Raw genomic sequence first — 12,791 nt, 5'->3', positions numbered from 1 at the left:
AAAGGTTTTTGTTTTGAATTTTTCATTCATTATTCTGTAAATGTCCTCATAATGAATACTCCAGGCAGTCACAGGAATTAAACATTTCACCTTAAAAAAATAAAAAAGTGGTTTTCTAACCTGACCAACGAGGGCCAGGTTAGAGCGTTAAGATTTCACAATAGTTGTCACATTGAACTCTATTTTAAGGGACATATCAAATGAATGACTTAAACTTATTTCAATCATACAATATCTACAATATCAGTTATCGTAACTTTAAGTGTTTGTTCAAGTCTTAAACTCCTCAGTGATTCTGTCGGCGTTTAAATTTCGTTCAATATACGAGGGTTGATCAATATATTCGTGGACACACTCCATAAATTATTTTTTTGGGGAAGGAAAGTTAATATAATTATATTTGACATTTATTCAATCATTAATTAATTTGATGTGTAAGTTTCAGATAAATAATCCCTATATTTTATCCAAAATGACAGTTTTCAAAAATACATGTTAAGCTGATCGCCGCAATAAATATATTTACGCTTCAAACTAAAAACAAATATATTTATTTAGAAATGCATGCTAGGACTTTAAAACATGTCCTTTCAGCGTGATTTGAGGACATACCATCATTTTAATATTTTTGTCATTAATTTGCCTGATTATTCCTTTATACTCGTTCAACAAATTGAGTTTTTACACTAAATCAAAGTTATCTAAACACTGAATGGTAGTTTTTGTCATTTTAAAATTTTGTTTTCTTGAGTGTAAAATTTACTTTATTTATTGTAATTGACTAATACTGAGTCTATTTAATAAAACATACAATAATTCATATTAATTTTCATGAAAATGGTATTTGTACGCTTTGAACATTTAAAATTTCACAAGAAACTTTTTTCTTCCTATTTACTGATAGTAATTTGACATGTTTTAAGTAATTAAGTGTTTGGTCAAAATCGTTCACATTGTATTGTTAATTCATGTCTATTGAGGTGGTAAGTTCATGGCTGGTCCATGGTACCGTTAATTTACATTCACGAGGGTATGTTAAAAGCTTTCCAATAAATTCCTAGTTGGACGCTAGCATGTAAGATATGACATGTAAAGTATACAATATATTTCATGCAAAATTAAGAGAACCGAACGTGCTTCTGCATGTTTGGACTTCAATTATCAATGCAAGTGTTAAAATGATGACAATAAAAAAAAGTGTCTACCAATCAAAACTTCGAAAATCGAAATATAGTTTATATACAAATCTATTTTACTTAAAATGTTACATTTGTCAAAAACTTTTCTGTAGTTAGATTACTAGTATCATCAGATTTTTTCAACATATATTTTGAAATTTCGAATCTAAGTTCACAAAATGGTTCCTTTAATAGAGGGACACTCTCGAAAACGGGGAAATCAAACTCTACCAGGTGAATAAGGCCAATTGTTTTATTATCCTTATTCATTTTATGCCTTTCAGTGGATTACTAATTTTTCCGTGAAAATTATATTCGACAATTTCACAGTGAAAATTATCAAAATTTAATTTCACATTTTTCAATGACGAAACTACTTTTTTAAATTTTCCCCATGTGGTACCCCAATTTTATTTTTGCTGACACTTCTGAAAATGTCAGGCTGTTTAAAGAAAAGCAAAGATGAAATTGATGAATAACTTAAATGTCAAAAGTTATTAAAAGAAGAAAACTTACTTGTATTCATTCAAATTCCAATCACTCTCAATTGAGGAAAACAGATTTTAATATTAACGTAAATATTAAGGAAATTTGGTTTTAACTTGTTTTTAAGCATAAAATAAACAGAAAATTTGTTTGTTTGTTGTGTAAGATGTAATTTTATTTCATCTCGTGAACTTTAAAAACAGTTTTGTCACTCATGACTTCGCCACTCGCGAGAATACTGTTTTTTAAAGCCCACTCGATGAAATAAAATTTCATCTTACACACAAACAAACAAATATCCTCTATATCTTCTAATGGATCCTCTCCTCGTTCCCAATTAAGCATTGATAATGTAATTCAATGTTGTCATTTTCCAAAGTGGTAAAGTAAATTGAATTAATAAAAAATCGGAACAATCGTTTCAAGGTAACTTTGAAAACATTCATATGTTGTTTTTCATCCGACCAAGGACCTTGTGACAATCTACTCTTGAATATATTTTTGACTGATAAAACATATGAATATGATCAAGTGACAGTAACCGTTGACTTGTTGTACTTAGTTCATCTGATGTGAAAAGAGATCATGTGAACAAATAAGTGTTCAAGAATGCATTCTTTTCATGCATTTATGAAAGGCTTATTATTCACTGAATCAAATGCCACATGCTGTTAATACCAATGTAAACCGAATCTTATTTAACGAATATGTATCTAATTTAAAAGGATACTGATCTGAGATATGTACGAATCCTACATTTAAGACTAGTTCTAATTTCACGTTTAATAAACAATTTTACATTAATAGTAATTAAAATAATGAATAAAAACATCTATACCCGAATAAAAAGACATTGCACAAATGTCTTTTCTTAACCAACTTGAAGGACTTAGTCAAGAAAATATTCCTTTAACAATTTTATTGATATTCAATGACGTGTATATAAGTATCCTAGTAATGGAAAACAGTATTGTTGACGTTAATTATATTAATTGTTATTTGAACACCGGGATTACACGAGATCGTGACTTTTTTATTTGAGCGATTCATTTTTTTTGCAATTAGACGACATATAAAGATGTGAAATTATTGTGAATGAACTTTGAATAACCTTTATATTAGCCCCTAAATTAACCTAAATGTGCCAGGAAATTAAGAAATCTTAATGTAAAAATAATTGATTACTGAAAAGAGAAAATGTATTTAACATTGAAAGATGAAAACTGACAAGGCAAGGAAAGCAATTATCAGCGAATTTAATGACCGAAACGGTTGATAAAACCTCTTATATTAGCTTATTTGTTTCCAATAGTTTTAAAAAATGTCTTTATGCATTAGTTCTATTTGTTCTTGTATGTTCTTTTAAGGTCAATATTGTTCAAAGAGATTTAATGTCAGTCTTAACATTTTAATAAAATTCAAAATTCAAATAATATTAAGTCCTATAAAAATTATTTGTTTTCACAGTTGATTTCATGATTCACAAGATGAAAATAAAGCCTGTATTTATAGGAAAACACTTGAATTTTCTGTTAAGTATATACATTTTTCTTTTTGATATTACAATTTGAGAGATTTCCTTACATTTTGTGCACTAGCTGAATTTAGAAGAAAGTGGTCCGGCAAAACACCAGTGAAAATACGGAAAATATGTTTCACTGCAGTGAAAAATGAATTTTGTACAATGAAGATACGGAAAATGGAAATATGCATTTTTTTTCATTAATATTTCTCATTATTTCATTTAGAAACATTTTTATTACTTCATGGAACATACATTAATTGCCATTGACTAATCCTTTTGGAAATCAAGTGAAATTTGAATGGAAAATATGTATATTGCAGATATACATGTATCTGTGTATGAGTAGATATTGATAAATATGCTTCAGTTGTAAAAAATTGAAGTAGAGATGACAGTCGTGTTTTTAAATATAATTTACTTTATAATTTACATTTTTGTTTTATAAAAATGTGTGTGAGAGAATAAAAATCTATTTCCAGCGGTCACAATGCTCTGTTATCTGAATGTGTCATTTCAAGTTATTTTATTTCATAACCTTTTTCATTTTACAGTCACTTTATTTTCGAAAGAAATAACTGGACTATGTTCAACATCTTCTTGAACAGAAAATATGCATAAGACTTAAAGAATGCCATATATTTGGTTGCATTGTCGATTAGTCATTGAAAGAAGTTAACGAATAATTGCAATACATTTGGTAATAATCATGTTAAGACTGGTATATAATTCAAATGTTTGGATTTATCACACTGATAAAAAAGATGAAATAGTTTGACAAACATGTTTAGGAGTTTTGTTTTTAACATATAGTTGATATTTAGTCTCTAACGGACGCTGTTGACCAATATATAATTCTAGCTTAATGCAAAATCCTTTCCAGCTACAATCCTTATTTGTTCAGTATGATAATAAGAGTGCAAATAATTGCAAAAGATGTATGGTCCCTTAAGATATATAATATTGCAATGTTTTGTTATGCAATAATTTATTCATTAAAATGAAGTCTTTACATAAGTTGTAAATGATAACATCACATCTTCTAAATGAGCCGATACATCTTGAATTAATTGAAAAGTTTTGATGAATTTCAACCTAAGCAATATAAATGATCATAGATAAACACGATAATTGTATTTTCTATAGCAAATGATCTTATATACGACTGCACACACATTACTGTTGGGACATTGAAGAAATTAAGCTTTCATTTGAATTATTCGCAATTATGAAAACAAACTTATCGTAACGATAAAATACTCCCTAGTTAAGTATAAAACAATCAAATTATCTTTATAAATTTTCATAAAAATCTCACGAGATCCATAATACTGAAAGTCATAACCATCACACAGTTCATAAATTTAATCAACTTGCACCAATAATTTTATCAATGAAAAAAGAAATACATGAAATCTTGAGCAACTCTTTAAATATGATATTACCGGGACAGTTTGAACTTTTCAAAGTTCGAAACAGCTTATCAATATTTATATTTAATTTTTACTATTGCAGTAGTTACTTCTTAAATATCACTGCTAGATAAAATATATACGAATCATGGTCTTAAAATAATGACATAATCAACCTTTACACCTTTTGAACCATTTGCCACTTTCGAATCCTTGGATTATGACAGAACGTGTTTAACAGATACATGTACTACAATGAAACATCCAAAGCAAATTTAAAATATAAAACTGACACTACTGACACGTAAGATAAACCGTCTGTATTTTGCATGATTTTTATTTTGCTTGATTCCATTTTTTCTTTTCCCTTAATTTTTTAATTTATTTGTCTTTGTTTTTAAAATTTATGACATTAAGATGGCGAAAACCACCATCGACGAATGTATATGTTTATACATATCTTCCAGAATATGTCGGTAATGTGCGATTCTTAATAATAGTGGGACAGTCATTTTATAATTAACATCGTTTATATGTCATATATATTGTATTATAAACATTTTTTTATCCAGATTTGGAAAATCATCATTTGAATAGTCAATCGTTTGAAATATATATCTAAATCAACTCAAAAACTGATGGTGTAAAAAATGATCACAAAGCATGCTACATTAGGAATGACATTAATGGCTCATTAAACTGCATATTATCAAACATAAGGCATCTGACTTCTCTAAGTCTACTGTGCATGTAGACAACAGACCGCTGCAAATATTGCAGCATATCGCATATAAAGGTCTCGCTAATTCATATGAGAATTCAGATGCCCATTGTATTAGGATAATTGAATTCTAAGGAGAATTATACATATCGTTTTGACGAAAGCATAAATACATAAAGCTTCTTTTTAAGTTTCCAAATACATATAAAGAATAAATGTCCTTTGTTGTTTTTATTTATTTATTTAATTTCTTGTCTCCTATAACTCTGATTATGTGCAGCTATGAGTACATGTATGTAATTTGATCGTTGAAGTATATATTGCATACGTAACTATTGCATAGTGTTTCTTTGCCATTAAATTCATTCGTCGGTAATTTTTAATCGAATATCCTATGAGACCAGATCCGAACTGAAAATAATTTTTCATTTTAAGTTTTAAATTAACAGGGTTAAACAAAAGATAAAGAAAAATGATCTTATCTTGAATTTAAAAAATATTTTTGGGACTAATATTGTATTTTTTATATTTCTTTTAAAGTATTAACACTTCGTCCATACCACATCAAATGACATTGTCAGGTCTCAATGAAATTCTCTTGGTATTACGAACGTTAATTATTGCTAATATGACTCTGCATAAACAAACATTGTTTAGCAGAAACTCTCCAGTTATCAGCCGTAAAATATTGGAGTGCGTTTCAGTGTGACTGAGATACAAATTATGTGTTCTCCAAGTATGAATGATATCGGCATTTTGATACAATAAATGTTCTGGAATAAAACTCCCATTCATGACGATTATATGATTGATGTTTGAGTAAAAAGTAAGTTTAATAACTAATGATTATCTTTATGTCTACAGTATGTAAATGAGATTAATATTTAATCATAATATTGTAATTTGTAGGTAGGTTTTTTTATCATTTATTATTGTAAATTATTTTTTATATTTAGTTAGAAAATGAATTATATTCGAGAAATTAAGTGTTATATAGAGAAAAAAATAATAAAGTTAAGATAAGAACGTTTTTTCTGTGAGTATTATGAAAAGCAATGGTGTATCATTTTTTTTAAAAAAAAAAAAAACCCAGCGGCCCACCCCGGTATTTTTTTTAAAAAACACCAAGAAAAAAATTTTAAAAATTTTTTAACGAAAATTGAAAATTTTGGAAAACCCCTTTGATAATATAAAAAACAAAAAAAAACATGGTTTTATGAACAACCCAAATGATGCGGGGTTAAAATGTGCCGTAAATACGGGAAAAACTAATAAAGAAATTAAAATAAATAAATGAAAATTTTACTGAAATAAATGAAAAGTTATTGCTTTTAACTTTTTTTTTAAAATTAAATAATAATTAAGTGCGGGGGTACCTTTAAATTTTTTTAAGTGCTCCCTCCTTTTATATTTTTCGTGTTCATATAGCAGCTCACCTTGCTCAATAAGGAGAACATCATATTTGTTATCCAAGAGTTACTTGACCGATCTTCATTGACCTTTGAAATTAAGTCTTATAGTCACCACTGATTCAGAAATCATATGGGATACTTATCCAATAGTCGGTCGCTGGTCGAGAATTTAGTAATAGCATTTACTTGTGAGCTATCCAAGAAAGTCAGTTAGACGGCCAACCACTTTTATATAACTTTCAAAATGTGTTTAATTTGACGTATACACTAGGCAAACAAACACACTAAATTAATTATAGGTTAAGAGTAATGAATTGTATTATTTCCTTAAAGACAGAAGCATTGACAAACAGAAAAGTAACTCTTTTTTTCTAACTAATTTATTTGTATTATAATGTATATAAATGTCTCTAGGGCTTTGACAGAAGGACACTTTTACCTGAGGTTTAAAGTGTTATTGACGCTTCTGTAAAATGTATGCATATATTTCTTCATCATAATTATAATAAAATAGTAGCAGGAGTAGCTGTATAGTATAAAAGAAATCTTTTATACAACGGGGAAAAGCATAAAATATCGCAACTGTTTAATGTTTTTTCTTTCGGAGTGATTGCTAAGGGTCATGACCTTATTACAAGGATTAATAATGTTTTCCATGTGTTTGTTTTTTGTAGATGTGATGAATGAGCTTTCTACGAGTTGTGGGCAATATCTCATGATTTATATGTGTAACATATTGAATGAACATGTTAATTTTCTCTAAAATCGTCCTTTCATTTAATAACGCATTACAAAAACTTTGAATACAGAATGATAAATAGACTTTGATAAACATCTACATTAATCATGCATAGAAATACACACAACAAAGAAAGACAATTCAATGATCTAATAACACTGATAGCATACATTTGTTGTGTGCTAAATATTTAATTAGGACAGAGCCAATCATTTTAAGTGTAGAAAGTAATTATTGGGTTGAAAAACCGAACATAAAACCGAAACTATCTATGTTAGATTAACTTACATAAGCAAAGAATAATGAGTATACAATAGTGGTATACATTTGTAAGCTAAAGGTACATGCCTCCAAATAAACCAAAATAGTTTAAGGAGCCTCAGAAAATAGTAACTGAGATTTTAAGAAAAGTAAAAAGGTTCCATTTTATGTGCGATTTTTGACTGATTTTGCAGTATTTATTTTAGCATATTTCTACAGCTTTACCTCATGCCATCACGTGATCTTTGTATTTAGAATATATGGTGCTTGTTATGAAATGAAAAAAATTGCTAAAGATTGCAAATGCTTCTAAATTTACTATGCGTTGAATGACAAGTCAAAGATCATAAGGATTCCGTGACAATCTTAAAGGCACATTATGCCTCATAAATTCATATCTTTTTAATGTTTCAGAAATGTGAAACAAGTCTTTAATAATGTTTTAATAATGGATTTAAAGAATGGTAGATGATTAACAATTGAAGAAAGAAGAACTGAAAGTAAAGTAGTGTGTCTTGAATATATCAAAATGTAAACAAAGTAGTATCTTGACTTCCCTAAAAATTCTACTTAATTTTGATTATAGCAAATCCTATTGGAGCAAACAAAAGGAATTAAATCTAGTTCGTCTACGAGATATATATGATTAATAAGTATTTTTTCTGGAAAATGTTACAAGAGACCAAAATTAAAAACATTTTAATAAAACAAGTGATAGCATTTCTGAGGCAAAATGTGTCTTTAAATTCTACTTCAATTCCTCTTATATTCTCTAATATTCTCTAATATATATTTCATGTCAATAGCTTTTTAACTTTGATTATGTGTGCAAGTAAAATCGTTAACCGTTAATCCTCAATTATAATGACCTGTTTCTATAGTTTTTCTAATTCTTTGGTCTTTGTCTTGTTATATAGATACTTCTTTGCCTAAAACAATACCAATAAAGGAAGCGTGATTAATAATTTTATTTTTGTTATTTTACATTCCCATAATAACAATGTAACGAGCAAATTTGTTCCCATAAGCATTCGTTTTTGATACTTCTAGTTCCCAATAGTCAAATGGAAAATTATCGTGAAAGATTATGAATTGCCAAAGTTACAATATGAAAAGCTTTATTCTTATTTTTCTTCTTAAAATTCGTGTTAAATATTGTCATGTTAAAAATAATTAACTAGTGCAATTCCATATATCTTATAGGCTATTAAATTTTGTTTTATCACATCTAGGTATGTTCAAAGGAATTTCCTTTTTGCAAAAGTGCTTTCTTTTAAACGGGTCATATTGAAAAGGTTGATGGGTAAATAAGTCAGATGATGCAAGTAAAAATTGTTTTGAATTCTTTAACCCTTTCTTTGAAAATGAAAGAGTATTAAATGAATATGTTTGCGAATGTGTACCTATTGTCCTGACAATATTTAAAAAGTCCCTTACATTTTTTCATGATGGAATGGATTAAGTTTTATAAAAGCAAAGCAAACTGGACGGAGAATTGTGCAATATTTTACATAATACAGACATGTTTCTACTAAAGATTATAGAAAAAAAATGTAAGTTATCGTTTTACATTTGCATATGCAGCTCGCCAGAAGAAGTAAAATACATTAATTCTATTTAAGGAACACAATTACCATGTTAACAACAGTAAGGCGCCATATTTATTATATCCAGCTGAATAAACTCGTATACAAATTGTGAAATTTAGGTAATGCACAATTCGGAATCAAACACAGACAATTTTATAAATTTATTTTAAGTATGATATTCATCTATTTTCAAAGATGAAAATAGAAGACAGCCTTTCTATTTGTTAATGAATTTTAAATGTTTCTGTTGTCTTTTGTGTGATTATTTTTTCTCCAATTCTTTTTTCATGTTAATTTTCTGAATCAAAAATAAGAAAATTAAGAATAAGAAACTATTTTTATTCTTCTTCCAACTTGATAGTAAATGTATGACCATATTTTTGAAAATGTTTGGAAAACTAGACATTTTATCACATTTTGTCTGATACAATAATGGTTGAGATTTATACATGAGTTTTGAATTTGTATTTTTTTGCAAAAAATTGTTATTTGTTTCAAAAGTGTGGTTATTATTACTCACCATTATAATTTTTTAAATGATCGTTAGAATTATTTTAAAGTTTTTAAATAGACATATTCTAAACTTTATCGTAAAAACATATTATTATACTTTGTGAGATTCCATGTAAATTAACACTTTATATTTGAATGTGTTGGTCATGATGGTGAACCTCCTTCATGTATAATCTAAGGAAATTAAATAGTTGTAAGGTTTCACAATATGAATTTGTTTGACAAATAAATCAAAACATGCCGTTTACAGGATGGTGTCGTTGACAGGATGGTCTCGTTGACGGGATATAAATATAAAAAACGCGAAAAAATACAATTATTAGAAACCGTACTTAACTAGTGACAGTGTCTTTTTATTCGATGTATGGCTTCCTGGTTCTTTTAACGGTTATTATGCCCCTCTTTTATAAGTATACAGGATCTTTTTTTTTTCATTTGTTTATTTTAATGGGAGGAACAGATGCAATGCAACTGAACTTGTTTAATGTTATTTCTAAATATTGAACAGAGAATATATTTCAGTCAAATAGCGAAATGAATGTTTTTTTTTTTGAAAATATAAACAATTTAATTCGAAAACGTTGTGTTAATATATGGACTTTTTTGTATATTATTTAAGATAAGTTTTCTTGTTTCATGACGTTTGCTGCAGTTTTCAGAAAGATGTAAAGGTAGAATAAAAAAGTGTTTGAAAGATGAGTGGTCTAAAAATATGATAAATTGAAAGAGAAAAAAGTGTTTTGAATGATGTTTTGAATTATCTCCCCTTCGACTTTATTTTTAAGTTGATTTATGTTTTATCACAGGCCGATAACACACACGAGTCTTAAATAGTTTTGTTATCAATTCAAGTGATACTTATTGTACAAAATTACTGCCCTAATGAGAAAGACTTAAATAATTCAAATTAATTTTTTTCGAGAAAGTATTATTTTACAAAAACCGATTAACATTGTGTAATAAAATAGAAATGGACAAAGTAGAACTTAATATACGCACTCTTTGTAGTTCCACATCATAAACAATTTTTCCTTAAAAACTTTAAATGACACAATTAGTTTGCTTTAACGTTGAATTCTGCTCATTCTTGGCTTTGAGTGTTGATTTCGAGTGCTGCAACTGCACCGTGCAACAATTTCTTTTTTAGCTGCTTTAGTACACTCATTTTGATAGTGTTATTTTTTGAAACATAAAGACATTATTTTGAGTTATTACCATGAATTTACAATGTTTGATTGATGTGCTTTTTGATAGTTTTAAATCAATATTAAAAGGTGAAATCAATACTGATTTACATGTTTGCATGAATATTTCAAAAGACCAATTACGGTTATGTAAATAGGTTTTATTTGTAACGCCTATTTCATTATTTATGCATAATAAACTAGAAACAAACATTGAAATACCTCTGTTGTATGCTCCAGCATGAAACACATTACAATACACTCAGCCATTAAATTTGATTTCTCGCTATCTTTTGAATATTTTATGGAAATAGTTTCAAAATAAATGAAACGTTAATCATGATAAAATCAGCTAGTATCATAGAAAAATGAAACAACTAAAACGCTTAACGATTTATATTTTTGCTTAATGTAATCAACATAGAAGAATACCTAGCTTCAGATAAACGCATGATCCAAATACTTGCATTATAATCACATTCAATGTATCCATTGTAAATGAAATGGTATAGATATAAGCCAGTGCTAAGCTATAAACAACGTTTGTATAATGAGTGCGCTATCTTTTTGTATGCATAAAAAGTTATGAACCTTCAGACAGAATAATTAACATTAAGAGTGATGAAAATAAACTCACTTATAACAGAACTTTCTTCGAACAAGTGCAAAAGATTAAAATAAATATGTGTTGGCAGAACGTAAGTGGTAGTTTTCGAAAAGACTTATTTGCATGAGCAATGTGATAAAAATGATTTTGATTCAAAATAACCTAATCAAATAGGTGTTGTCGGTATTTGTTTATGCTGAAATGAGAACTAGTGGGTACCATGATATTGTAACTATACGTTGATAACGAAAGTGACGTATTGATAACTAAACTTGGTATAATAATATGCCAATCATGACTGTTATATTGTTCTCCGACCTAACAGTGGACTCTGAGATCCTTAAAAGGGGATATCTTTCGACAGAAAAAAAGAACAAAAGGTGAAAATTGCTGACCCTTTTCAAATTAGTCTGTTTTTCAGTAAGAATGATATGGTATGTCCAACTTTTCTTTTAATCACATTAACACGTGCTCCTGTGGTATCCAATCTGATACACGTAAAGAATTAGAATCAATGATCCAGAAGTATAAGATTGAAACTACTAATACTATTGATCTTGAGGTGACATAGTTTATGACAGTGGTATAAAAAGCAAACCAAAAGGATTGTTTCTTCAATAGATATGTTTTTTTTGTTAATGTTACGCATATTATATTTTTATACAGAATTTATCTAAGTTCGATTGTGTAGGAACCTATAAGCTTAAAAAATCTGGAAACAAAGCGATCCCTCGGAAGCATTAATCACAACAAAATTACAAGAGAATTGCAGACTCGGTTTGATTGAGTCTGTACATGAGGGATAATGAATACATGCAACATCCCTCACGCCCCTAGCACCGGCTTGAGCGGTACTCGATTCTCAACACCTAATCGTGCTGGCATCAATGATCCCGAAGGTCTAGAGGAATATAACAACACTGAAGTGAAGTACGGGGCACACTTTCGAATCCGTTACTGGAACAAAACAGTACTAAGCAATGAGTCTAAAGTTTCTTGCTCAATGAAACAAGGCTTACCCCTGACTTATAGAATAAACAATTAACCAAGTCTACAGAGACTTATACCCGTAACAGTTAAGTTACTACGGTAATTAAGATCACAGATCAACGGAACATTATTCCAAACCGGTATAAGTATATGTAAGATCACAGTAATTGCAAATAG

General features: G+C 28.4%; 1 protein-coding gene across 7 annotated transcripts in view; it reads left to right on the top strand.

Annotated features, from left to right (window-relative positions):
- The window catches only part of LOC132743783 (glycine receptor subunit alpha-2-like), a 78,685-nt gene that overhangs the window by 43,106 nt on the left and 22,788 nt on the right, over positions 1–12,791 (top strand). Inside the window, exon 1 of one of the 7 annotated variants that reach the window (XM_060732346.1) lies at positions 5,989–6,145. The exons of the other annotated variants lie outside the window; for them this stretch is intronic. The gene's annotated coding sequence lies outside the window, so the exon portion shown is untranslated. Of the gene's footprint in view, positions 1–5,988; positions 6,146–12,791 lie in introns of those variants that run through there. 7 annotated transcript variants of the gene reach the window in all.

This window comes from Ruditapes philippinarum, unplaced genomic scaffold (genome assembly GCF_026571515.1).
Source record: "Ruditapes philippinarum isolate M1 unplaced genomic scaffold, ASM2657151v2 ctg3345_1_1_1_1, whole genome shotgun sequence".
NCBI classification, from domain to species: Eukaryota; Metazoa; Mollusca; class Bivalvia; order Venerida; family Veneridae; genus Ruditapes; species Ruditapes philippinarum.
Note: the sequence above shows the minus strand (reverse complement) of the source record. Positions and strands in the feature narration are given on the sequence as shown.